The sequence below is a fragment of the Topomyia yanbarensis genome, chromosome 2, assembly GCF_030247195.1.
Source record: "Topomyia yanbarensis strain Yona2022 chromosome 2, ASM3024719v1, whole genome shotgun sequence".
Taxonomy (NCBI): Eukaryota; Metazoa; Arthropoda; class Insecta; order Diptera; family Culicidae; genus Topomyia; species Topomyia yanbarensis.
Genome location: NC_080671.1, coordinates 238,138,736 through 238,165,581, shown reverse-complemented (window position 1 = coordinate 238,165,581; position 26,846 = coordinate 238,138,736). Strand labels below are relative to the sequence as shown.

Here is a 26,846-nt window from a genome sequence, read left to right as displayed (position 1 = left end):
AATTATTAAAAAATATATGTTCGCTGATATTCAAATTTGGCACTATTTTAAACACCGGAACAGCTCTTCCACCGACAGTGGAAATATGAAGGTATTTCTCATAGTTAAAGTGCAGCTAAAATTTTGACAAATTTGTGTATGCATTCCACTTATACATATGTACCTGTTTCAAATTTATCTTACGCTTCAAATTCGACTGTTTTTTGTCACACCGCAATCAGACGGCAAGCGGCAAAAATCAACGCATTTCGTTCTTAGTTGCGGATCAGTTGAGAACCGGAAAAAGCTTAAATTCTTTATACGATGCTATTTATCGTACTGATTTTTACAAAATAAAACTAAACACTTAATTTTAAATTTTTAAATGCACAAAGTTAACTTCTAACTGAAGCGTTCGGGTTAAGTCATTTGATATTTAACTAAAAATAAAAAGTTGCCAAAATTTAAAAAAGACCAATGATTGGTCCAATGTTGCCAATCCTCTTTACGCAACTCTACTATTAAAAACTCTGATTATTATGTTTAAAGTTAGGCACAAATCTCCTATCAACATGGGGAACGTGCGATTTGAGCCAGACGCTACTGATTGGTTAATGATTCCATACAAGAATACTGTGAATGAAGAACAAAAATCATACAACATATTGCACACCAAAGAAAGGGCGATAATCGAAAGACTATTCGGTCAGGTTAAGCAACGGTTTCCGATCCTTCAATCCAAAATCCGTATAAAGACTGAAAGAATACCAACCATGATAGTTGCTTGCTTCACTCTTCACAATGTTGCTAAATATCTCAATGTCGAGGATTTTTCCCTAGCTGAGGAGGAGTTAAATGGACCAAGCAATGATTTTCCTGAACGAGAAGCAAATGATACAAGTAATACGTTACTACAACGCGGAAACGCCGACGAGATGCAATTGCATCATTCATCCATGGATAACAAAAATGCATAAGTATTTCTAATTTCTAACAGCTTTTTCGTTTGTTTATTCGTTTATTTTAGTAATTTTTTTGATAGGCTTAAAAAAATAAAATCGATTGCACTAAAAAATAAAATCGATATTATGTAACGAATATTTGCGATTATGATTTTATTAACTGCAAAACTGAATCTACAGCAAATCTCTGAATCTCCATAAAAACTGATGCTATAAAGGAAGTCGGAGTTTATGTACCAGAAAAAGCTCAACGTTTTTCGTATATAGATAATTGACTTATATCGTATCTGTAGCTATTACCTGCTACCCGGTACTGCAATTAACGTTATGCCTTTTTTATTCACATTCTAGCGCGCAACAGAATCATTGCTGTGGATGTTAATTTTGATGGTTATTAAATTTGCGCAAGCAGAAACACGTTGTAAAACGTGCATTCAAAATGGGGAGGGGGAGATAGAAACCAGCCCCTAAAACAAGCGATGCTTCGTCTGAAAGTCGGAGGAAGCTGTATCGCTTGGCGGCCACACATGTGCCTTGCGTAACGGTTTATCGGTTAGACTTGGCGACACGTTCCAGTTCGTCCTTCTTCTTGATGGCGTACGAGTTAGAGGAATCCTTAGCAGCGTTAATCAACTCATCAGCCAAGCATTCGGCAATAGTCTTGATGTTGCAGAAAGCAGCCTCACGAGCACCGGTACACGGCACGACCAATACGGGTCGAATCTTCACGTGGCCCCGAGTTGATTATGGCCTGCACCACAATCTGCAGCGGATTTTCGCCGGTTAGCAGATGCATAATTTCAAACGCATGGCGCACGATTCGGACAGCTTTCAGTTTTTTTCCGTTGTTGCGTCCCTTTATCACCAACGAATTGGTGAGACGCTCAACAATTGGGCACTGTGCCTTGCGGGACCGTTTAGCGGCATACCGACCAGCCGAATGGGGAAGATACTTGGCGTGCTTCTCCTTCACTGCGATATAATCCGATACGGAAATGTCCGAAATGTGGATATCATCGCTACTCCAGCGTCCGAATAGCTTATTGTCCGGGAGTTCCGCTGGCTGGACGACCGGTGCTTGATCGAATACTGGGGTTGGACATTGTCGCCCTCAAAACTTTCAAACGCTTCGATCTCCGACATGAGTGTTATTTACGTTCTACACGTCCGTATTTGACAATGGCGAAAGCCGGAAAGCATTATGGGCAGGTGAATTTTCATTACATCCAAAAATAAAATGGTTGCTTGTCATGTAGGAAAGAAACTGTTCCAGTGTACTCGAGGCCATCTTTTCACCACATTTCCCTGGTATGGATTTGCACCTCTTGGCGAACATGATCTCAGATTATGCATAATGCAAATACGTGATCCTCACACTTTTGACACTTTGTACAAGAATTCAACATTTTCTGCTGGCCAGCCAGATACTACATTGCTAACAAAACAGAATTTTTGTTTTTATTTTCCTGCAAGGTAAATAATTTTTGTTCGATTTATCCATGACTGATAAAAAAGAAATTATGCCATTACCATATATCTTGAGTAAAATGTAACCCGTAATAAAAGGATGGAAATAAACCGGAGCACGTCGACTGTTTGAGGAGAACCACTCTAATCTGTACAGAAAAATAAACAAACGTCAAAATTCCAAGAACGGCACGCTCTGATCGATCTACCAAAATCTGTTGCCATTTCTTATTATTTTTTAGTATTTGCTATTTGTCAAACAAAATTCATCCATAGGGTTCTTCAAATCTAGTTTTCAGAGAGTCAAAAAATGATTACCCTTTTGTATGGGACCTTGGCGTATTTAATTTGTATTTGCTGGGATGGTCATGAGGAAAACATATGAAATTATGCTACAGACCAAATTGGGCAAAGTAAGCTTTTATTCATACCGAGTTGAGCAAAAGCTTTGTGAGTTTACTTTGCTCAGAATCGAGCAGAGCAAACTTGTCTTGAGCAAATGCTCATTTTTATTCATACGGCTTAATAAGCCGTATGAATAAAAACTAGCTTTTGCTCAGCTTTTCAAGATTCGAGCAGTCGAGCAGCTGTGCTGAGCATTTGCTCAACTTGGTATGAATAAAAATTTGCTTTGACAGTTGCTTTCTCAGTTTGAGCGTTTGCTTTTCGAACATCTAATTCCGTATGAATAAAGTGATAAATCTTGAGTAAATGCTCAGCGAATGCTAAGCAAAAGATTGATTCTTCTGAGCATGCTCGGTAGCATGCTAGATTGAATATATGATTTTTATTTTGTTGAAAGTGAATGATTTAGTATTTTTATTTGGCGCTAATTCTTTTTAGATTTCTTATTTGGATACTTTTGGAGTCAAATGAACTGAGTATTTTTTGCCTTTCTGATATAGAAAGGTTATGCAATCACTCTGAAAAACGTCAACCCAATCCCGGCCCGGAGGGCCGAGTGTCATATCCTATTCGACTCAGTTCGTCGAGATCGGAAAAAGTCTGTATGTGTGTATGTATGTGTGTGTGTGTGTGTATGTATGTGCGTATGTGTCAAATAATGTCACTCATTTTTCTCAGAGATGGCTGGACCGATTTGCCCAAACTTAGTCTCAAATGAAAGGTGCAACCTTCTTATCGGCTGCTATTGAATTTTGGATCGATCGGAATTCTGGTTCCGGAATTACGGGTTTCAGAGTGCGGCCACACAGAAATTTCTCATATAAACTATAGGAAAAATTAAAAATAGAATTTTTATTTTTGATGCTAAATGTGTTCAAGGTGCATGAAACGTCGAGATTTGATGCAAACTTGAAAACAAATTTGACGACGTTTCACTTTTTTAGATTTTGGCACTCTGAAAACGTCAACCTAATAATTTTTTTTCGACTCGCATAAGGTTTCTAGATTTTAACAGGGGCGTAGTTGATGGTTTACGGAGAGGGGTTACACCCCCCTCTACTGTTCACTCCCCTCCTTTAAAAATCTCCTTAAATCACCCCTCAGACCACCACCCCATCCAGCCCTTATACCTCTCCCTTTCAACCCCATCATCTTTAAACCACCACTATATCACAAAGCATACCAATTTAAGCTGGGGAGTCGTTCGTTCATGGGACTTTCGCCCTCCTCACATACCCACCCCCGCATGACAAAATGAGTTAGCAAGCAGATAACATTGATCTAATGCTGATTAGGCTAATGGAGTATGATATTTTTTTGTTTCAAGTGTTTCACCGTCGACACGTAGCTCATCAAGTTCGTGGCTGGCATGCCATTGTGTATAAGTGCAAAGTGTACTAAGAATGTAATGGACATTTCCACAATTATGTTGAACATAAAAAGCCTCCGTGCCATAGTTTAGAGAAATGAGAAAGGCACAATTGCACCGCTAGGTGGATTAAAACAGGTTTTTAATTCGTTTTCATGAATAATAAAAATAAACTTCTGTATGGGACCAACCTTAAATTGTTCCTCAGCTTGTAGAGCTGTCTAAAACACACACTGAAGCATTGAGAACTGGCCAAATTTTCCTGTGGGTTTGTGAACCGGTCTAAAGAGACAAACAATGGATCCTTATTACGTACGTTGTAAAATTGACTCTAGAAATGGCAAAGTCAATGCAAGAGGCAGAATGTATATCTACGAACTAAAATAAATCGTTTTGAGACTAGGGAGTACCTGAACGGTGCTCCAGTTTGTGGTCCCAAGGAATGATATTTCTTAAAACGCGAACCATATCATGCAACAGGCTCAATAACATTTACTGGGCTACATGGACGACTTGGAAACCCACTATAGGATAGAGTCTATACTGAAACTCTCATAGACTGCTATTGAATTTCAATTTGATTCGATTTCCGGTTCCGAAGTTGCGAGCTGATGAAAATTCCAATATAAAATGATACCACCATGAATCTTGTCAAAATTTGCTTTTGCAGATGTGGGTCACTGGAAATTATCAAAATTACTTTCTATGGATTTGCTACGACCAGCAGATTTGGGATTTGCGAGTGATGTAGCTAAGTTTCTGAATTAAAAGCGCAATAATTTTTCAGAGATGACTAGAAGATTTGCACAAACTACCGCTTATATGAAAGGTGCAATATACCCATTGGATAGGATTACTGGTTCCGTAACACCGTAATCATCTGTTTCTTATATAAACACCTGTTTTAATCAACCTAGCGGTGCAATTATGCCTTTCTCAATCATGAACACTACGATTTCATCGTTGTTTATATTCATTGTAAACCTTAAAATGTATACATTACATTTTTAATATACATGACAAGACAACTATATACAAGAAAAAAACTTTGTAAAAGAAAAAGGGACAAATCGAAAACTTGAAGCATCGTTTTGATCAGCTGCTGGGAGAGCAAGGGTAATGTTCACACCATGTGTAGGAAGGATAGTCTTAACATCAAAAATTGTTTGCGAAAATTTTTGGAAGCAGATACGATAATATTAAATTGAAAAACCTGTTCTAATCCTCCTAGTGGTGCGATTGTATTTTTTCTCATTTATCCAAACTATGATTCATTAGCTTGATATATTCAATATGATTGTGGAAATATCTACTACATTTAAAGTATGTCAGCGTCAGCTTTCGTGGTAGTCAACGATGACACACTTTAAACAAAAAATGTAATATTTAATTAGCTTAATCAGCATGAGTTCAATGTTATTTTTACGCGATCATATTTTGAAATTATGTGGGAATGGATTTGAAAAGAGAGCGGCCGGAGGATTAGCAGGGTAAGCATGGAGGATGCGTCAGAAATTCTTCATCTTATTTCGGTACACGGGGTGAATGAAGGTAATGCGGGTGTGATGGTGATCCAAGTGGGCGGGCGGGGGTGTAGGTGATGAAGGATGGAGGTGTAAGGGCAAGGGGGGGGGGAGGGGGTTGGTGACGCAATACTCAACTGCATATTTGGCCTTCCATTTGAAACTTGGTTTGAGAAAATCGATTCAGTCATCACTGAAGAACTGATGTGACCTTAATTGTGGAATATGCAGAGCCGTAGCAATTCTGTTTTGCGTGAGGGGACAATTTTTTTTTTGATTAAACTTAACGTATATTTAAAGCAAGGGACTGGAAGAAAAATTATTTATAATATTTAGAGCCACAGTACTCAAGACGATTCTGACTCCTGCGGTAGAACACAAAGGGTTACGTCGTTAGCAAACTCTAAGCTTGCTCATATGACCTTTTCCACGCTGTTCTAAACTTTCTTCCTTCATTGTCTCGCTCGTTACTAGATAAATACAAGAAAGACCCACCCCTTGGTCGGCAGCTCCTACGTGGTTTGACACTTAGACGCGAGGAGAAATGAGCAGGCGAAGAAATCGACGAGAGTTCAGCTGTCTCCGTCGAAACCAGTGATGTACGCGAGGGTACGCAGTATCTTAGAAATTGGGCGTTACGCGAACCCCGTTTATGGTCGGATTTCATCACCCGTGGTACCACGATTCTCATCCCCAAGGACAAACCAATTACCTGTCTAACAAGTCTGCACAAGATCATGAGCACCTTCATCACTACATACTTAAGGGCCCACTATGAGAAGAACAGCATCCTGACAGAGTAGCAGAAGGGATGTTAGAAAAACACACAAGACTGAAAAGATCAGGCCATCCTCGATGCAGTCATTGTTGGAGAAGTAGTGTGTAAACAACGGAACCTTAGTATGGCCTATATCGATTACAAGAAGACATACAACTCCATACCGCACTCGCTTCTCATCAAGATATTAAAGATTTATAAAGTTGATCCTGTAGTCTAAGGTTCCTACGGCAGGTGATGGAGAAAGTAACGACAAAACTCCTCAACTCAGAAGTGGAAAAGACGTGTTGCGGTCTAGAATGCTTTGCATCTTGAGGGGGACCTTCCAAGACGATTCTTTTATCCCGCTAAGTAGGACACCTCAATGACTATCACCGCATGACTATCAGATAAGGTATAGAGAAAGCTCACCGGAAGAGGCGTTCCATACTTTCTACGTGGACGATATCAAGATCTATGCTAACTCGACAGAACGATTGGGTGTAGTCATCAAACTAGCCGAAAGAATTAGTGGCGACATGGGCAGGGAGTTTGGCTTAGAGAAATGACGATCTGTTCAGCTATTATCAGGGCGATTGGTCGAGACTGGAGATTGCGAGATCAACGAAGGTGAGATGATTCGGGACACGATTATATCGGATTCCTGCAGCTCTCCGGAATTTGCCACACCGACATCAAGCCTAAGCTCCGAAATAACGTTCTTGAGCCAAGTGAACTGCATCTTGAAGTCTTTACTGAACGCGGGGAATAAAGTCAGAACAATCAATACGTTTGCTGTCCCCGTGTTAACCTATAGTTTCGGCGTCATCAAATAGAGCTGGTCAGTTCAGCTCTGGAAAATCTCGAGAGAAAATTGAGGTAGGCGTTTAGAACCAGCGGGAAAGCGGCATCCTCAGCCGACACTAGAAAGATTCACATTGCCACGGGATGAAGGAGGACAAGCAATAGTCGACATCCAGGCAATAAGTGTAGTGCAGATAGTGTAGCGGCTGCGAGAATACAGCCGACATGGAGTATATCAAGCAGTTTGTGCTGCGGACCGCAAAAATGCAATTTGCAGACTACGAAGGAGAAGATTGCAGAGTGGAAGTAAATCGGTGTGCACGGTGCTCATCTACACCAGTTGGAATAGCCGTACATCGAAAAGACTACATCTATTTTTTTAACAACTTGTGTTCCCATTCGGACCTTCGTTATGCAATTTGCGATATTATGACAGATCGTTTCATGAAGCGCGGTCATTTGCGGCGATGAAATTTCGGTTCGATACTAATTAACATAGTATAAACTATACAAATAAATCTCTTGTTTTTTATTTGATTAATCTTTTATTTCTTTTGGCGCAAAACGCGTGAGGGGGCAAAGTCCCCCTTGCCCCTTAGGTTGCTACGGCTCTGGCAATATGCCCGGAATCCGGGACCTCCGAAATCGTCGATGGTGGACAATATATTCATAGAATGTTTGGTTAGCAATCAGTGATCTAGATCTGCGATTAGATGTAATTTGGTGACCATTTCAATAGTTTTTAGCCTCTGTGGTATTACGATTGTAACGGTTTATGTGGGAAATTCCTGTGTAACCTTACTAACCAACCTGTAACTCCGGAACTAAGAGTCAAAATCGAATGAAATTTATTAGCAGTCAATGGGATTATTGTATCTTTCATTTGAAATCAAGTTTGTAAAAATCGGTCATGAATTCGCTGGGAAATAGGTGCGATATTAGCTTAGGAACTTGGCGAGTTCCACGGGGGCATCATTAGCCGTCATAGGTGGCCAATAGGGTCAAAGCTACTTCGACTGATCATTAGTGATCTAGACTCGCAAATCCATGTAATGTTGCACCTATTTTAATATGTATTACATGATTTGGACATCATGGTGGTACCAGTTTATATGTGAATTTGCTGTGTGACCGCACTCTTCAACCCGTAACTCCGGAACCAGAAGGCAGATGAACTTAAAATTCAATAGTAGCTTATGAGAGCGTTATACCTTTCATTTAAAACTAAGTTTGTGCAAATCGGTTCAGCGATCTCTGAGAAAATTGTGAGAGTTTAAATGACACACACATATATATACACAGACAGGCATTTTCCGATTTCGGCGAACTGAATCGAATGGTATATGACACTCGGCCCCCCGGGCTTCGGTTAAATAGTCGATTTTTACAGTGATTGCATAGCCTTTCTTTATATGAGAAAGGCAAAAAGTGAGGTAAGGAGCTTTGATTCCATTGTTTCAAAAATCAGGGGCCATATACGAGAATCTGGAGAAGCAGGGAGGCTGGTCAAAATTGACCTGGATAGTTCAATCACCCGATTTAAATGCCACCGAGCTTTTTTGGGATGCATTGGATTGTCATACTAAGCATTTTTCGCAGTGTTTACAAGAATGTCCGTGCAATATAAAGGAAGAAACTCTTAATAAGATCATCGATCATATGTCAAAGGTGTGCTGATGTAGTATATTTTTAGGAAACTAAAATAGAAATAAGCCACGGACAAAACAAGTTTTTGCCTCTTTAGAATGAATCATTCAAATTTAACGATAGAAATAAAAATAATATGAGACCTGTTCACAACATTTTCAGGTTCATCCAACCTATTCACGTGGTATTAATTGGATGTACAATTGATTCCAAGATTTTCGGGATTGGTTCACTTTATTCTTTGGGGAAAACTTCTACGTTCGAATTTTTTCAAACACACGACCATGATGTAGTGACAAAGTCCTTCTATTCCACTTAGTTAAAAACGCAAGTTTTACTAGATATTTCGTCACAAAATGCTCAAGTTCAAAATCAAAATGATTGGCGACTTGGCCATGATCTGACGAACTAAGGAACTTTGCTATGCAATGACAAAATTTCCAATCAAACGTTTTTTCCGACGAGAGCCTTCCACAACATGTCTCTGCCGCTGCCAATCTCACTCTTTCTCTAGGACGAACCATCAACCGAATTTGCGTTGATAACGCTGCCATTCTTGCAGCAAATTCCAAGCTAGTCCTCCGGGCCCAGATGGCGTTCCCTCGATTTTTATCGAAAAGTGCATCAGCGGGCTTCTTGAACCACTTCGGTTAATTGATCAAAACATTTGACGTTTTAATGTATCATTTCAATGACATTCTGTAATTTTTCTATGCAAAAATATGGAACTCGGTGACGAAACTTTTTGTAGAACGTTTCTGGAACAAACACGATAAATACAGTGTTAACTGCCATTCAAAAACTGTTTACCCGTTTTTTTTTTTGAAACTTCGCATACCCATTCTATGTATAAAATATCCAACCACTACGTTGAGTTTTCAAGATAATTTTTCAATTAAGAGGAGGGTTTTAATTAAATTAACTTGGCGGAACTTTTCGTGACAAATATCAATTCCGCCACTTATGAGTAAAAAAAACCCTTAATTGATTAATGACAGTAAATAGCATTAAGGGCTGTCTATCTGCACCATTCTTCGCTACATCCGGCATCCCACAAGAAAATAATCTCGGTCCAGTAATATTCCTCCTCTACTTTCATGACGTCAATATCAAATTATAGGGACCCCACCTTTCTTTCGCCGATGATACGAAAATTTTTGACTAATACGGAATAAAACCGATGCCTTCAACCTGATGAGAAATTCGATAATATTTTGGCTTATATTTTTTATCCTGAAATGTAGTTAGTTTAAGCAATCACCACTGGGGCCAAGGTCTATTGGTGAAGATACAACACATAACAAATAAACTAGCGCTACGTGATGACAAAGTTCCGAATCAAACAGTTCTTGTTAACAAATTCGATGAGGATCACCAGATGAAACAAGTGCAAAAATGTAATATTTTACACCAACGTCACCTGGTGGCATAGTTTCAACTTAAAGCGATTGTCATTAGGCCTTTATAAAAACGAGACGAAACAAGTTGAAGTACACAATTTCACATGAACGCCAGCGCCGACGGAATTCCAAACTAAAATGTTCACATGTCGGATTCCCTTGGTTGAAAGAACAACTACGCTGAAGAGAGCAAATATGTAGATAATCAGGATCTCGAAATACTGCATCTTGGATTCACCCTTTCCTAAATGATGCCAAACTTGTTGGGTGGTGTTGCAATACTTATTGCTTCCAAACTTTTGACGGATAGTGTAGGTATTTCAGGGTGAATCAGCTATAAACTTAGAACGAAACGCTAGAGAGAACCAGGCTCGTATGGGCATAATCGAAAGGAAATGTGAAGAAGTTCACAATCCAACCCAGATAACCACCAAGCATTACTATAGGTTGTACACTAGCATATTATTTGCATTTCAGATGCTTCTTGTATTATCTCAGCATGTTGTATGCTCAACTGTTAAATAGCATTCAAAAGTCTATATAACATCTGTTCAGTAAACCGGAACAGAATTTATTTCGAAAGGTTTATTCGGCAAATATTTCTCTTTGTGTGTATGTCAAAGTATTTCAATCATTTTTTCTGGGATGGATGAACGAATTTGCACAAGTAGTTGCAAATGAATGGTATAACGCTTCTATAAACTGCCATTGATTTTTTTTCGATCGGACTTCCGGTTTCGGAGTTACGGGTTGAAGAATGTTATCCAAGCTGAGTAAAGATTTATTCGTACCAAGTTGAGCAAATGCTACGAGAGTTTACTTTGCTCAGAATCGAGCAGAGTAAACTTATCTTGAGCAAATGCTAGTTTTTATTCATATGGCTTAATAATATTTCGTGTTAAAATAATTCAATTAATTTAGTCAATATGCAGGTTGAAAGGTGCCGAGATGCCCTTTCCAAAAACATATAATATGTGCCGATCATATGTAAAAATTTTAGTGCTGCAAGCGACCAAAGTTTAAAAAACCTCTTTTAATCCACCTAGCGGTGCAATTGTGCCTTTCTCAATCATGAACACGGGAATTTTTTAGTTGCTTATATTTATTAAAAGCTTTCAAATGTATACATTACAATTTTATTATACATGACTTGACAACTATATACAAGAAAAGAAAGCATTATTCGAGTTCTAAAATTTTGCAAAAGAAAAACCAGCCACGGTAATATTGAATTGAAAAAAGGAGCGAAATCGGTTAAGTCCCAAAAAGTCGATCTTTATAAAAAAAAATTCGAGATAAAATAAAATCTCGACGTTTCATGCATTTTAAAGATGTTTGGCATCAAAAATGCGAATTCGATTTCTAAAATTTCATAGGGTCCCCCATTTGAAAAAAATGTTGAGTTCCGGATTATATTAGAATTTCATATGTCCGGTCCGGTCGGTTCAGTGTATATTTCCGGAACCATAAAAGCGATCCGTGCGAAATTTTATGCATCTGTGGGGATAATACAGCTATCATTTGGGACTAAGTTTGTGAAAATCGGCCCAACCATTTCCGGGAAACTGATGTGAGGTCGTAAATTTTGAAAGATGGCCGCTTTTCCCGGGCACTTTCGGAACCGTCTATGGTGGTCAATGTAGTCAACGAAAGTTTGGTTGGCCGTCGGTGTTTGAGAGACATTTTAGCGAAATTTTTACCTTTTTTGCTTTCATCGGAGTATCGGTTTGAATCACAATTTGCTATGCGATCGCACGCCACAACCTGTAACTCCGGAACCGGAAGTCGGATCGGGATGAAATTTTACCATTTACGGGGACGCAATACCTTTCATTTGAGACTAAGTTTGGTTGAATCGGTCTAGCCATCTCCGAGAAACCGATGTGACTGTTATTCTGAATTTAGATACTTCCGCCGGGGCTTCCGGAACCGATGATGGTGGACAATGTGGCCAAATAAACTTTGAATGGATGTTAGTGACCTAATACTACAAATCGAAGTAGTTGTGGTCATATTTTGGAAAAATTTTCACCTTTATACATTCATTGCAGAATTTATTAAAATCGACATTTTCTGCGTATTTGTACTCATCACCCTGTGATTCCGGAACCGGAAGTCGGATCCATTAGAAATTCAATAGCAGCCTATGGGAACGTTGTACCTTTCATTTGAGACTAAGTTTGTCAAAATCGGTTCAGCCATCTCTGAGAAAAATGAGTGACATTTTTGGTCACATACACACACAAACGCACATACACACACATACATTCATACACACATACATACACACGCACAGATATTTGCCGAACTCGACGAACTGAATCGAATGGTATATGTCACTCGGCCGGGCCTCCGTTAAAAAGTCGGTTTTCAGAGTAATAGCAATACCTTTCTATTGAGAAAGGCAAAAAGTGCATTTTTGACCATTTTTAAAAGTTACTCATTTTTAAATGTTTTTTAACCAAAAAACAATTTTTTTTAGAATCTAAGATGACAAATAATATGTTTACGTTAGTTTTTTCCATCCAATGTTAGCCTAATATCACTAACATCGGATGGAAAATGTTGATGCTATGGCACATTAAGCCGTATGAATAAAAATGAGCATTTGCTCAAGACAAGTTTGCTCTGCTCGATTCTGAGCAAAGTAAACTCTCGAAGCATTTGCTCACTTTGGTATGAATAAAAGTTTACTTTACTCAGCTTGGACTGTAGCAAGTTCGAAATTCGAACATAGCATTTGCTCCATAATTTATCTGTCAAAATCGGTTTCTACTCCAAGTAGAAATACATTCAGAAAAGAATAGAAATCGTAAGTTGAATAAATAATGCAAATATTAACATGAAATATACTAATAAAATATTTTTCTTAGGTTTTTGTCCTACGATGGACCTAAACAGCGTTTTGGATGTGGATTCGCCAAGAAGGATCTAGCTGCTGCCTAGCGATAAGGTGATGCAACACGTCAATGCGAATCTTTTGTATGATTCTTCACGGAATATGATCGTTCTACCGTCAGGAGATTATTGGTCAACGTAAAGTGTATAAAATCAGCAGATACGACGTAGGAAAATCATCAATTTGGATTTGCAACCTCATGGATGGATGGATCAATTTGCAACCTCATGTAATCAATTTGATTGGGACAGCTCCTCCGCGATAGTGGTTGCCTAATTCAACATTTAGATTTCGATAGTTCGTGAATCGGTGGACTACTGACATGCAAGGCATCAACTCGAGCTTCAAAAAGTACATCTAGTATGGCTGGCGATGTCTCTGTTCTCTCCTCAGCTAGCTAGTGCCTTTGTATCGGTTTTGCCTGAGATATCAATGTTTCCCTTCTTCGGAAAGTCTCAAGGAATTAAGCTAAACAAACCAAGGTCAATCGGAACGGGCAATCCGGGAGTGAAAAAATACTATTCAACATTCAAACGAGTACATACGACCAAATATGCCGAGCTAACTCCGTACCGGTCGGAAACTGAGTGGCGGAAAAGCTGGGTATGGGAATCGCCATTTCAATTGTCAACCAATTTATTATTCAACGTGATGGTACTGACGACGCAGGAGCTTAGTGGACTATTTTATCACCGCGAGAGTTTTGAAAATTGCTTTCTGTCCTGCTGGATTTCACGACCCGCGAAATAACTGCAAGTGTTCTGTTAAATGAATGCCTTTTAGGCCAACCGAATGTGAAACTGAAACTATGTCACGCGATTCTCGAATAACAGGTGTGGAGAGAAATTTGAATGGAAATTGTGTCCTTTATAAATCCCTCGCACCCGGACCAACGAGTGCAAGATTGTATGGACAGACGGTGGCACTGGTGGGAGCGAATGGTTCTGGTAAATGTAAAATTGCTTTTCTGTTGGAAAGAATTACATGGATGGACATGCATCACGAGGGCATGTTGCATTACCCGAAGATATGAGATAGCGTTGATTGCATCGATTGCTTGAAAGAAAACGATTACTATGTAAAACTCAGGCTATTTGACTAAAGATTGACTGAAAAAACGAAAAGATTAAAAATTCGATAGGCAGTCATTACGTTCTATTCATAGTTGTATATAGGGAACCCCAACAAGGGATAATTGTACATAGAACAAGGGATGGGGACTCGTGTGTTTATGAAGTGTTTATATATGTGTGCGAGTGGGGGAGGTTTGTGTGTAGTGGACTATTATTAGAAAAACATTACGCTTAGGATTTTTCAATATAATAGTAAAGTAATTGAAATTATTGAAACAAAACAAATAAACGGTTATAATTCAACACGAAAAAAAAAATTGAAATTAAATGCATAAATGTTAATTGCTACGTGAGTGCTATTGAACCAATAGTTGAATGGAAAATAAAGTATTGTTTTCGGTAGCAATCAGGAATAAACAGTTTGAACATTTTATATGATCAGCGAAATAAATAGCAAGAAGTGATGCTGGAACAAAACTAATGTATGGTTAAAATACGTTTCTGAATACATATCTCAAAACCTTTGTCTTATACCTAGCGCAAAAGCATTTCAATTCCTGCACGTTATTCAACTCATTACCCCAAAGCGTCGATTCCTGGAAAATAAGGGAGCTTATTTCTAATTTCGAAATTGTGAATTTAAATGAGAGAATAAATTCAAATTATTTTTTTCTATTTTTAGCTAAAAATAGCATGTACTCAAAATTTATGGAGGACTCGCGCACACTCCACATGACAGATTTTCTTTTAATGAATATTAAAATTTATATTTTTAGTATTTAATTTCCCACAATTATATTAATATCCAACAAGTGGATGTCAGGTAGACACATCAGCTTGACTGCTAGGATAGGCTTGAAAGGTAGTTTTTTTAATTTCGTTTCTTTGACACTGATTGTGGTATTGATCAGCATGTAGGGAGCAATATAGATTGCATAATGTGGCTCATCATGTTACTCCCAAGCACGTTATTGCAATGAACATTTTGCTATCTTAATTGGTACTGGCTAATAACGGGGTAGCAACTACGGGCGATCTCTTATGCTTACGCTTAGAATGGGACAGTTTCAAAGATTTAAATCTTGTGATCGTGCGACATAAAGAACAACTCGTTTTCCCAAAGCAATGAACACTGAAATAAATAATATTTGAAATTATTGAAACAATGAAAACAAATATTTGTAATTTAACGAAATAAAAATAGTTATTTGAAATCTAAATTAGAAATAATTATGCATTTTTGTTATCCATGGATGAATGATGCAATTGCATCTCGTCGGCGTTTTCCGCGTTGTAGTAACGTATTAGTTGTATCATTTGCTTCTCGCTCAGGAAAATCATTGCTTGGTCCATTTAACTCCTCCTCAGCTAGGGAAAAATCCTCGTCATTGAGATATTTAGCAACATTGTGAAGAGTGAAGCAAGCAACTATCATGGTTGGTATTCTTTCAGTCTTTATACGGATTTTGGATTGAAGGATCGGAAACCGTTGCTTAACCTGACCGAATAGTCTTTCGATTATCACCCTTTCTTTGGTATGCAATATGTTGTATGATTTTTGTTCTTCATTCACAGTATTCTTGTATGGAATCATTAACCAAGGTGTTAATGGGTAGGCTTCATCGCCCAGAAGGATTGCTCCTGTTTGATTTCCTTGAAGAATACTTTGAATTTCAGAGTTACGCCATATTCTGGCGTCATGGACAGAACCAATCCAACGACAATCCACGCTCGTGAACATTTCTGCACCATTGCATGTGGCCTGAACGTTAAATGTGGTTATACCTTTGCGATTAACATACTCATCTTTATACTCATTCGGTCGTTTAATTGCCACGTGTGTGCAATCGATTGCACCAATTGCTGATGGGAAATTATATTTTTTTCGCCAGATTGTCTTTTCTTTTTGAAATTCTTCTTTATTTTGAGGAAACTTTATCCATTCGTGAGCTCGTCCGGCAATTTTTCTAGCAACAACCCAAATGGTTTTGCATATTGTGGTTTGGTGGACTCCTAAGTCTTCTCCAACTCCAACCTTTAAATAACAATTTCCAAGAAATTATTAAAAGAATTGTGAGAGTTATTCTGAGAAATTTGAAGCACTCCGGAATAAACTGAGAGGAAGTTTTTTCGATGTCCACGTATTTCAGGAGTAAACTAGCAAATTTTGCTCGGGGAAATACGTAGCAAGTAATCTAATGAGTGGTGATAAAACATTTAATAATACCTGAAAACCTGGATCTCCGACATACCGCAAAAAACATTTCATTTTCTGCACGTTATTCAGCGCGCCTCCTCGCGTCTCGGTGTACTCACCGAGAAAAGTATCAGCCAAATAACTGACATTTTCACGCGTAAAACGGTAGAGATTTTTAAAATTACTGTCGTTGCCTTCTCTACGGATCAAATACGTCTTCATCTGGCGGAATTTATCAGTGGAATAATCTTCAAATCCGGCTACCAGCGGAAACGGAAGAAATAAAGATTTACCAGGATCCATTTTTGAAACCCAAAATATAGTATTGTAATTCAAAAAGAACGATATTCTACAAAGTCGAAATTCCGCACTGAGGAAAATGTACTTAAGATTTTCATAAGTCACGGCTTATAAACCTGACCTTATTTTATAAGACGCATATTCAATACATAAGTTATACATATGAATTTCATAAATACGCTAAATGGAGTTTGTTAATGCGTTTTATGATTTTCATGACCGTATTATTGTGAAAATTTAATAAGTATCGGAAGAAGTTAGTGTAAAAGGAATGGCAGAGAACACTAGGGATCATCCATAAATGACATAGCATTATATGGGGGATGGGGGAGTTTTGTATTTTGTTATGATGTGTCACGACAGGGGTAGGGGGTCATGTCATGCTACGTAGCTTTACCCGTTTCATCTAACTAACATCGTTTTTTTATTTTTTTTTATTTTTTTACGGGGTCAAAGAGGTTTGTTTTACCGTCAAGCTACGTAATAACCAGGGGGTTATCCAGGGGTTTGTGACAAAATGCTACGATGGGAGAGGGGGGTGTTAAAAATCACTCAAAAAATGCTACGTTATTTATGGATGATCCCCTATTGTTGGAACCGGAATTAATTCAAGCTATTGGAAGAAATGCAAGAGTTGGTCATCCGCTTTTCCCTTTGTTCTTTTTACTTAATAAAATTTGATTTGTTTTACAGTAATACGATCATTGCGACGCATCAAAAGTATAGCCACCACCTAGCCAATTGCGAGCTCTTTTTAAAATATCTGGCTTTCTTTGGACTCTGGATTCTTGGACCCAGGATAAAGTAGTATAAAAACTTACGTCAATTTTCTTAAAATATTTTTTGAAAAATAAAATGTAAAAGGGATTTACGTCTTTTTTGCGAGGTATTGCATATACTACAATTATGAATGTCATTCCAATTATTAATAAGCAAAAACGCATAAAACTTATAACAATGGCCTAAAGATTTCCGAACTACCGCTTATGAAATTCGAAAGGGGCTTGATTTCCTTCTGTCATAAGTAAAACTTATGACTTCCACATGGGAAACTTATGGCAAAAAATCATAAGCAATTCTTATGGATTTCAATAGTTATTTTTCCTCGGTGCGAACTTGAGAATTTTTTGAAGGGTTACCACAGATGAATAGACATAACTTTAAAAACAAATTCCTTTAAAAATAATTGTTCACGAACGAGTGTTGTTAAGTGATCAACAGTAGAGATGGGCGAAACAGTTCACTTCGAAGAACCATTCCCGACTGAACAGTTCTATAAAAAGAACTAGTTCAGATGAACCGTTCTTCCGTTCAGCTGATATTTTACTTGCATCTAGCGAATGTCTCTCAAAACATTCGATTCTTGGAGAGGAACCAAACAGATGCTGCCCAAACTATTATCTGTATGCTTAACAAGTTCATCAATGGTGGCGATTTCTTCATTATGTATAACTAGAGAAATAGAGAATGAGATGAGTCGTTCGCTTATGAGTCGTTCTTCGCCGGTTTTATTCTGGGAGAGCACAGAGAGCGATTTGTGGGACGGCAAGTCAGTTCATTTTCATTCGTTCGCCTAAAAATCGGTCCGAGAAATTCGCTAAACGGCTTTGGGTCATATTCAGTTCTTTCGCTTTGAAGAGAATTGAGAACTACCGTTCTTTTAAAAAGAACTTCCGTTCGCTCATTCTCTTCAAAGAACCAGTTCACTTTAACCGTTCGCGAACGAATTGCCCATCTCTAATCAACAGATAGTCGCAATATTAATACAGATTAACAGATATAACACTCGAAAACCATGCCTCGCCTACTTTAACGCTCATTATATATATATATATATATATATATATATATATATATATATATATATATATATATATATATATATATATATATATATATATATATATATATATATATATATATATATATATATATATATATATATATATATATATATATATATATATATATATATATATATATATATATATATGTGTATAGTTGGAGTTGCGGTCACATTTGCGATGATGGCGCCACTGGTATATGCAAAAATGTGCTACAACCAGTACAAAAACGTTCCCAGGCTGAAGGGATAACCCACTAACAAATGAGTGTTTGGGACTGTGTATTAAAGGTAGAGCTAGTGTTCTGGGCGGCGGATCGATTTTTTGGAGCAATTTCCTCTGTCTGTTAGCCTGTGGATATTATGTCAAACATCTATAGTAAGCAACGAGAGTTGCGCAAGAATCAGCCCCCGACAGATTCTCAGTGCCGGATCTATCTGTGATTCAGGAGGAGATCGAATGGTTGAAGAATAAAGTACGATTCACACGATACATCAGGCTTCCATCTTCGATACGGAACGTCAAGATTAGTTACATGCAGTTAAATGGAGGCATTTACATACAACATAAACGGCACGGAACGTTTTGACGTACGTCACGTGTGAACGGGCACACGAGAAACATTTAACTAATCCTGACGGAACGGTGACGTTCCGTTGACGGATACCGATGTATCGTCTGAATCGTCCTTAATGAATCCGCTGGTAATGGTCAACTGCCATATGAGCGGCCCAAACAGAAGAAAGACATTAGTAAGAACACTCCGCTGGGAAGATCTGCGAGGAAGAGATGTTATCGGAGGGTTGGATATTTTAAATATATTTATAGTTGGGACTATGGTCGCATTTGAAATTATGGCGCCACTGATATACAATCATATGAGGAATAGATAACTAGTGAAAAATTGTTCCCAAGTCTGAGGGATAATCCAATAAGTGTTTGGGACCGTAAATAAAAGGTGGAGCTAGTGTTCTGGGAAAATCGCTGGAGGGAACACTTGAAGGAATTCCCTCATAGTGTTATGTCTGTTAGTCTCTGCTAAAATATTGAAATGCACTACACGGTAAACTGGATATACCTAGAAAATTGGTAGTGACGTAGTACCAAAAAAGGAGTACAAATTACCTATTAATAGGTTCCAATTCCTATAATATTTATCTATTTCTCGGTAATATTCGTTCACATTTGATTAACAATTACCTAATTTTAGATGGTTTCAAGTTACCTACTGGTGGGTATGTGCAGTTTTGTGGAATTTAGGTACTATTTACTTATGCTGATTTCGGTTTAAGATCAGAGTCGCCCTAGGTTCGCCCTAATATTTACAAAATCCATACAAAAGTGACAGCTCAGAGCGAACCTAGAGCGACTCGATTCTGAAAATCAAATCAACATTAGGCATCCAGAAAAGTGCACGAACTTAGAAGTGGGTATATTCACTCTACCTAAACTAGGTGATTACGAATCAATTATAAATACCTTGTACATGAAAAAGAATACATATTATAGAGATTTCCACCTATTAGTACATATTTTTCGCGCCAAAGTCATATGTAAAGTTCATACCTTACGACTCAATAGCATGGCAATGAACATTCAATGGAGAAATATGTCATATTCACGTAGAATTTGTTTGAATTCAATTTGAAACACCACATAAAATGCGTTTTAATGGTCTTCCATGCGAAATTCAAACGAAAATCATTGATTTTACTTTTCAGCATCTAAACGGACTTGAAAGAGTGTTTAATTGCCTATGGTTTTATCGTTTGGATTATTTTCGGTGTAGGTAAAAAAATTAACAATCGCGTTGTCAAATTTAACAAGCAAATGGGCCTTATAACAAAATATAATCGAGCTTGCCAGATTAGCTTTTATAAATGATAAAATCGATGTTGTCAAAAATCAACGTAAAAAGATCAGATAAAAAATCGTTTTTAGGTAAAAAGGACGATTTAAAAAAATAGCTCATTTCTTATGAACATTTTGAGAGAATAATTAATGTTTTTCAATCAAAACGATGAAGTCAAACATCGAACCAGAAAGATCGGATGGAGAAAATCGATTCTTATCGTTTTTTTAAAAAAATTACATCGACGTCACCCATTCGTAAATTCTGGCGGTATTTCTTTTATTTTGTATAGTAATTTGTAAGATCTGTTGCCGAGAGTAGCAATCGGCGTAATTATAATTGATAAAAAGTAACAAATTTGATTCACTGTCAATCCTAGCAAATTCAGAAACCAGTTAATTGTTTTGACGTAGGACTACGTCTTTGTTTTCGATATGGGAGTGCACTCTGCAAATTCTACAAAAATGGTATGTAACGAAAAGTGGTCCAATTTTAAACGCATATATTTCAGCCATCTCACGATAAATTTTCAAATTTTTTACGCAGAGCGCCCCGAAATACTTCTAAGAATAGATTCCAATAGATAAACCCAAAGATTTTTGATATCATAGCATTAAAAAATTAAATAATATACAACCTTGTCAAAATATCGCGCATTAACACACAGAAGAAAGCGCTTCCCAAGCCCTGTACGACGGATTGGTGTACTTAGCGCGCAACGCTGCTATGAATGACGTCATCATCGACTATTTAAAGAACGGACTTGGCCAGACACGCTCAATTCCCTGTTGAACGGCTGGCGAAGCAGATCACTGCGCTGTGTTTTTTACAGCCAGTGTAGCTGAGCTAGAAGTCCGTTACACTGGCTGTGGGGGGACGCTACACTGTGTCGTCCAACAGGCGACCGCTCCAACTGCTTCCTAAATGCCGTTGTAATGTTGCCAGTAAATTTTTGGTTTAACTAGCACATGTATTTGCTATTTGCGCTTGAAATTAAGTAATGTAGTGGTAGTAATAAGCTTCCCATTTTGGTTTAAACGCAAGGACAGTTTTTAAAACAGGATTTGATTAATTAGTTTAGCTTATCTAAGCAATTTTATCAATTCTGTAATTTAAAAGGAATTTTACGGAACTTGGTGAATTTGGACCCACTTGCAACTGGTATAATCAACCTGCACAAAGTGTTGCATAACGCAGGGCACAAAATGTGTTATCATTCAGCCCTTCGCTATGCAAAATCACGATATTATGACATGGGCTAAGCGCGGCCGTTCCATTCAATCGGGAAAGGCCGCGTGGAATTTTGGTGAAATGCGCTAATAGTGTCGTGGTGGTACTAGTTGTCTCTTTCGCTCTACCCATCATCATCAGCATTGACTCATTTTGCATTGTGCGCTTGATTTCAATGTTTGTGGCGAATGTGTTGGTAGGTAGGGGAACTGGCGGTAAAATGAAGACGTTAAGCAAAGTCATTATTTTCTAACTAATAAGTGAATGAGATAATACAATCACCTTATGTTTCTTGTTAGACATGTTTTGTACATATCTGGTAAAAATACTTTGTCATAAACACATTTTTTCAAACATGATTCTTGATTTCTAAACATGTCCAAAAATGAGACATGTTTATAGCGAGTGGGTAAAATGAACATATGGCGGTGGTAAAATGAACAGCTTCTGGTGACCTGCAAAATGTCCTGTATGTATGCAATGCGCAGCGTTGGAAAGCATTTTCCGATCAATACTAATATTCCAGCAAATCATGAGCTTTGCATACACACAGGGCATTTTGCAGGCAAAAAAAATGTCACGGAAGAATTGAATTTTCATGACGTAATATTAAAGTTGGACAGCGAAAGGGTAAAATTCGCAAACGAAAAAAGCAGTTTTTTTCCACGCCGTATGTCAGATCTTCATAAAAATCAATCAGCAGTACTGTAACAACATTCTACATACGCTGATTGATTTTTATGAAGATCTGACATACGGCGTGGAATAAAAAACTGCTTTTTTCGTTTTCGAATTTTGCGCATTCTCTGTCCAACCTTAACCATTTTACAATCCTGTGGCATCGAAACACATCTACAAACTTGGGGTTATCCATGGGTGTTTGAACTTTTAGGATCTGTTTGAGAGCAACTAGGAAGCTTGTTCTATACATGAGATGTGATTATATTGTCTAAAATTTGATTTTTCTTCACCAGTCCGGGTGTTTTTTCTAACACACTAAGTACTAAGAAAATAAATATTTTACATTAAGTAGTATAGTCCTACGTCTACAGTTCGTGCAACCCCATAGGGCTGCCCCTTGTAGTTTTTCTTAACGATGAGGCACATGCGTAGAGATTTTGCGAGCTAAGTACCTAAAAAGGATACGCGCGTCAGGATAGAGGAAGAAAGCAGAATAGGCAAACCTTAATTGCATAGGAGAAAGGGACTTCATCCGCTGACTCATATAGACGCCGAAAGAAGGGATAAAGATAGGGATTCTACTCGCCCGCACCAAGTAGTTGCCAAAAGAGGAAGGGAATAGATAATCCGCCTGCCCGTATATTGCACGTAGGTAGTCTAGCACCAAGCGACGCTATGGAAAGTTTCAGCAGTGGAAAGTTTCCACTATGAATTGTGTACCTAGATTATAAGAAATTTGTATATATATCCCGTAGGAATAAGGAAATACATCTGCATTCGCTAGCAACCATCAGTTCAGCAGTCGAAAGTCCGAACTAGTCGTCGTGTGATTTTGGAAAAAGAGAGCAAAAAATGGATATGTATGACAGTTTTTCCGATGAAGATGTTCATGATGTTCAAAAGGATAGTTTCCGCGAAGTGGAGTACCTAAATTCGACAAGTGAGTATTCCTGTTTATCTTTTTGTTCAGTGACAAAGATGTCCTTTATGGTTTTAAAAATTAGAACGACATCCAAGCTTTCTACATTATTTTGTTATCCGTTTCAGGTTCGGAGAATGAATCTGAAGCCTCGCAGCAGCCAACTAGAAAGCGACGAAGGATCGATAAGGCGGGAGAGCTTGATACTGCTTTTGTTTCTTTGTTGGCTGAATTTGCACCGGTGTTGCTGGAAAAGTCACAGACTCCATCTATGAAGGCAAAAAAAGGGGCAGCTTTGAAAAAATTATCCAACGAGCTTGTTCTTCGGTATGGATTGGAATTAACAGACAAACAAATTTATGAAAAGGTACACAATTTGAAAAATCGCGTGAAGTCAAAAACAGATCTAAAGAAAACAGGAAACAAGAAAATTATGTTGAATGATGCGGAGCAGAAGTTTTACGAATTATTGGGCGGTACCGACAATCCAGCTATATCGAAAAGATCATGTAAGTACACTACAATAAACTAACACTTTAAACATAATAATTAGTATATTTTTGCAGATTTCTATTGGAACAGACGATTCACAAGAAGCAGGACCTTCCAATGAACCACTACCCAGTTCTGCTAGCACTTCAACGCCCGTGGTCACGCCGAGTACATCTCGTGCGACGCGTACAAGCACACCACGGGTAAGAAAATTCTATTGGAACAGACGATTCACAAGAAGCAGGACCTTCCAATGAACCACTACCCAGTTCTGCTAGCACTTCAACGCCCGTGGTCACGCCGAGTACATCTCGTGCGACGCGTACAAGCACACCACGGGTAAGAAAATATTTCCCATACATTTTGATATTCTTTTAAAGCCTAACGAAAAAAAGTATTAGTTGAAAATAACAGTAGCAAATAACTTTATCAAACTATTTCACTTTTCACTTCTTCCAGATATCGCAAAGTGAATTGATAGAGCTGCAAAACACGGTACTGCGAGAGCAGCTGAGTTTAATTCGCACACAGGACAATTTAATTCGTCAACAGCAAGAATTGAACATTCAACAACAAAGTGAGCGGCATGCGGAAGAAATAAAACTGCTGAAAATGAAGCAAGAAATTGCTTCTCTAAAGTTGAGTTTGCTGAAAAACGGAGAGCCAAGCGATAACTAGTGATTTCAGATATATAAAAAATAAACAGATTGATATGTAAATATGTAAAATGTATGTATATGTGTATTATGATTATTTTGTGAATTATTTTGTCGAAATAAAATAAACAATGTTTTCTTACAATCCTTGGGTAAATTGCAAACAACATTTAGTCTGTTTTCCCTTGTTGGAGCGTCATTTTGGATTAGTCAGTTGTTCAGGTACAAAAAAGCATTTTGATTGAATCTAAACTGCCGTTCTACCATAATTGTCCCATGTATATAGGGAATCCCATAGAACATGGGACAATTAAGCTTATAACGGCAGTAAAGGCATTATCCAGCGATGATCGATGTTGATTAGTTGATATGGGGATTTTGGATTGAATGATTTAAATACGTTTTTCCACATTGCTATTTCTTTCTTTAGACACACCGAAATAACTTAAAAACGACCATCGTACTGCCCCGAAATAACACTTCCTGTTTTGTGCTACACCCCACTGGTTTAAACATAACTTTTACACCATAGGCACGATAAGATAATTGAAGAAAATCCTCTCCTCTGCAATCTGGTAATATATGCAGGTTTTAACTGCGGAAAGGAATCTTCTTGTAAGTCGAAAAAAATAAATAAAAAAACAAACATACTACTTACTTGTTGCTAAATTGAGATTGTTAGTAATTGGCCATCCACAATCGATGCTAAATGTCATGTATTCTGGTTTGTTTTCCTCGCGACGCATAAAAAAACAAATTTAGCATGCATCTGAGCATGCTCAGGAATTTACTGTGTTTGCTCAGCATTAGCTGAGCATTTGCTTAAGATTTACCACTTTATTCATATGGAATCCGATGTTCGAAAAGCAAAAGCTCAAATTGAGAAAGCAACTGTCAAAGTAAAGTTTTATTCATACCGACTTGAGTAAATGCTCAACGCAACTGCTCGACTGCTCGAATCTCAAGAAGCTGAGCAAATGCTACTTTTTATTCATACGGCTTGAGCGAAATGGAAATTTTATTATTTTAGCGGACCCTGCCCTGGTGCGGCGGTTTAGAGGGTGTAGCACTGGTCTCATAAGCCAGTCGTCAAATATTGGAGTCCCTATCAGGAAGGAGTCTCAGTGGGATCGTAGCACTAGCCACGTAATATTCTGTGAACTGAGAATCTGCTGTGAAGCCTGTTGAAGCAGGTAAAATTTCTATTAATTCGTAAAATATGTACTCACCACAGACAAAACAAAACTTTTCCAACGATATTTCCACATTTTAAAAAGAGCACTTAGTTGTACAATGAAATATACAAAACCAATGCCGCTGTATGGATGGATGCAAGCTCGAGAAGACAGTACCCAACACAAACAATAACTGTCAAGTATAGAAGATTATTTCAGCCGAAAGTATGATTGTGCGAAATATAAAAAGTTACAATTTTCACTCAGTGCTTCATACCATCTACATTTTTCATCCGACTTTTGTGACCATTGGATTAAAATTTATGCAAAAAGATTATTTATCTCATTAAATTCTAAAATAATTTTCTTCTGTCCTTGATTTATTATAAAAAAATTACTAGAAATATGCATTTTTTTAAAAAAGGTCGAGCATTAGACTTTTGTGGCATTAAAAATGTCTTACTCCACTATCTGGGGCTAGGAGTCATTCTAAAATCTAAACTATCTCCCATGTAACGAAACTATGTAAGGTTTGCACGCTTATAACTCTGATATTACTGGATGGATTTTAATCATTCATACACCAACCAATTCAGAAACACCTAACTTAAATATTGGTAATAATTTAATATCTCCCCAATAAAAGTAGACTTTTAAAAATTGGTAAAATTAAAAAGTTCGCGAAAAACGGGAAAATTACCATTCATGAGGCAGATTTCTCAGACACAGCCGTCATTAGAGGGTAGGTTAGTGGCTCAATCACACACGAAAAGTCATAAATAGAAGCAACGCATGTCCGATTAAATCAGTTGTTGCTCTTATCCCATACGAGCAACATCTTCTCCGGGCGATGCAATAAGCGCTATCGATTTTCGGCAACGTTGGCATTTGCACACACTCGTACCTAAGTGACTAAACCATATACGGTTAGTTTATAAATAGAGGTGACGCGTACCCGTTTGAATCAGTTTTTGTTCTTATGTCGAACGGGTAAGATCATGGCTGCAGCGTCTGGGCACTACAATAAGCGGTAGACGCATTGCATTTTCGGCAGCGGTGGCCGTTTGCGGATTTTTCGGGTACCAGCACGGTGTCACAGAATGATTTGCAAAGTGGGTGAACGGGGTGGTTTGGATTTAATTCAATACAGTGTGTGCTGCTTAAGAGTGTTGCGTTTGAAAAAAATATATTTATTTTTATGCATGCGTGTGCGTT

At 37.9% G+C, this 26,846-nt stretch overlaps 1 protein-coding gene, 1 long non-coding RNA gene and 1 pseudogene across 17 annotated transcripts in view; 2 read left to right on the top strand and 1 right to left on the bottom strand.

Annotated features, from left to right (window-relative positions):
* The window catches only part of LOC131678358 (neuronal acetylcholine receptor subunit alpha-7), a 1,795,942-nt gene that overhangs the window by 471,415 nt on the left and 1,297,681 nt on the right, over positions 1-26,846 (top strand). The window lies entirely within an intron of this gene.
* On the bottom strand, positions 1,143-2,407 carry LOC131678365 (small ribosomal subunit protein uS7-like; annotated as a pseudogene).
* On the top strand, positions 18,801-24,495 carry LOC131678372 (uncharacterized). 2 transcript variants are annotated; one of them, XR_009303650.1, is made up of 3 exons: positions 18,801-23,817; positions 23,875-24,139; positions 24,260-24,386. It is a non-coding gene; the product is annotated as an uncharacterized LOC131678372 (long non-coding RNA). The 2 variants fall into 2 exon arrangements; XR_009303649.1 differs by having other exon boundaries at positions 18,806-23,329; positions 23,437-23,817; positions 23,875-24,495.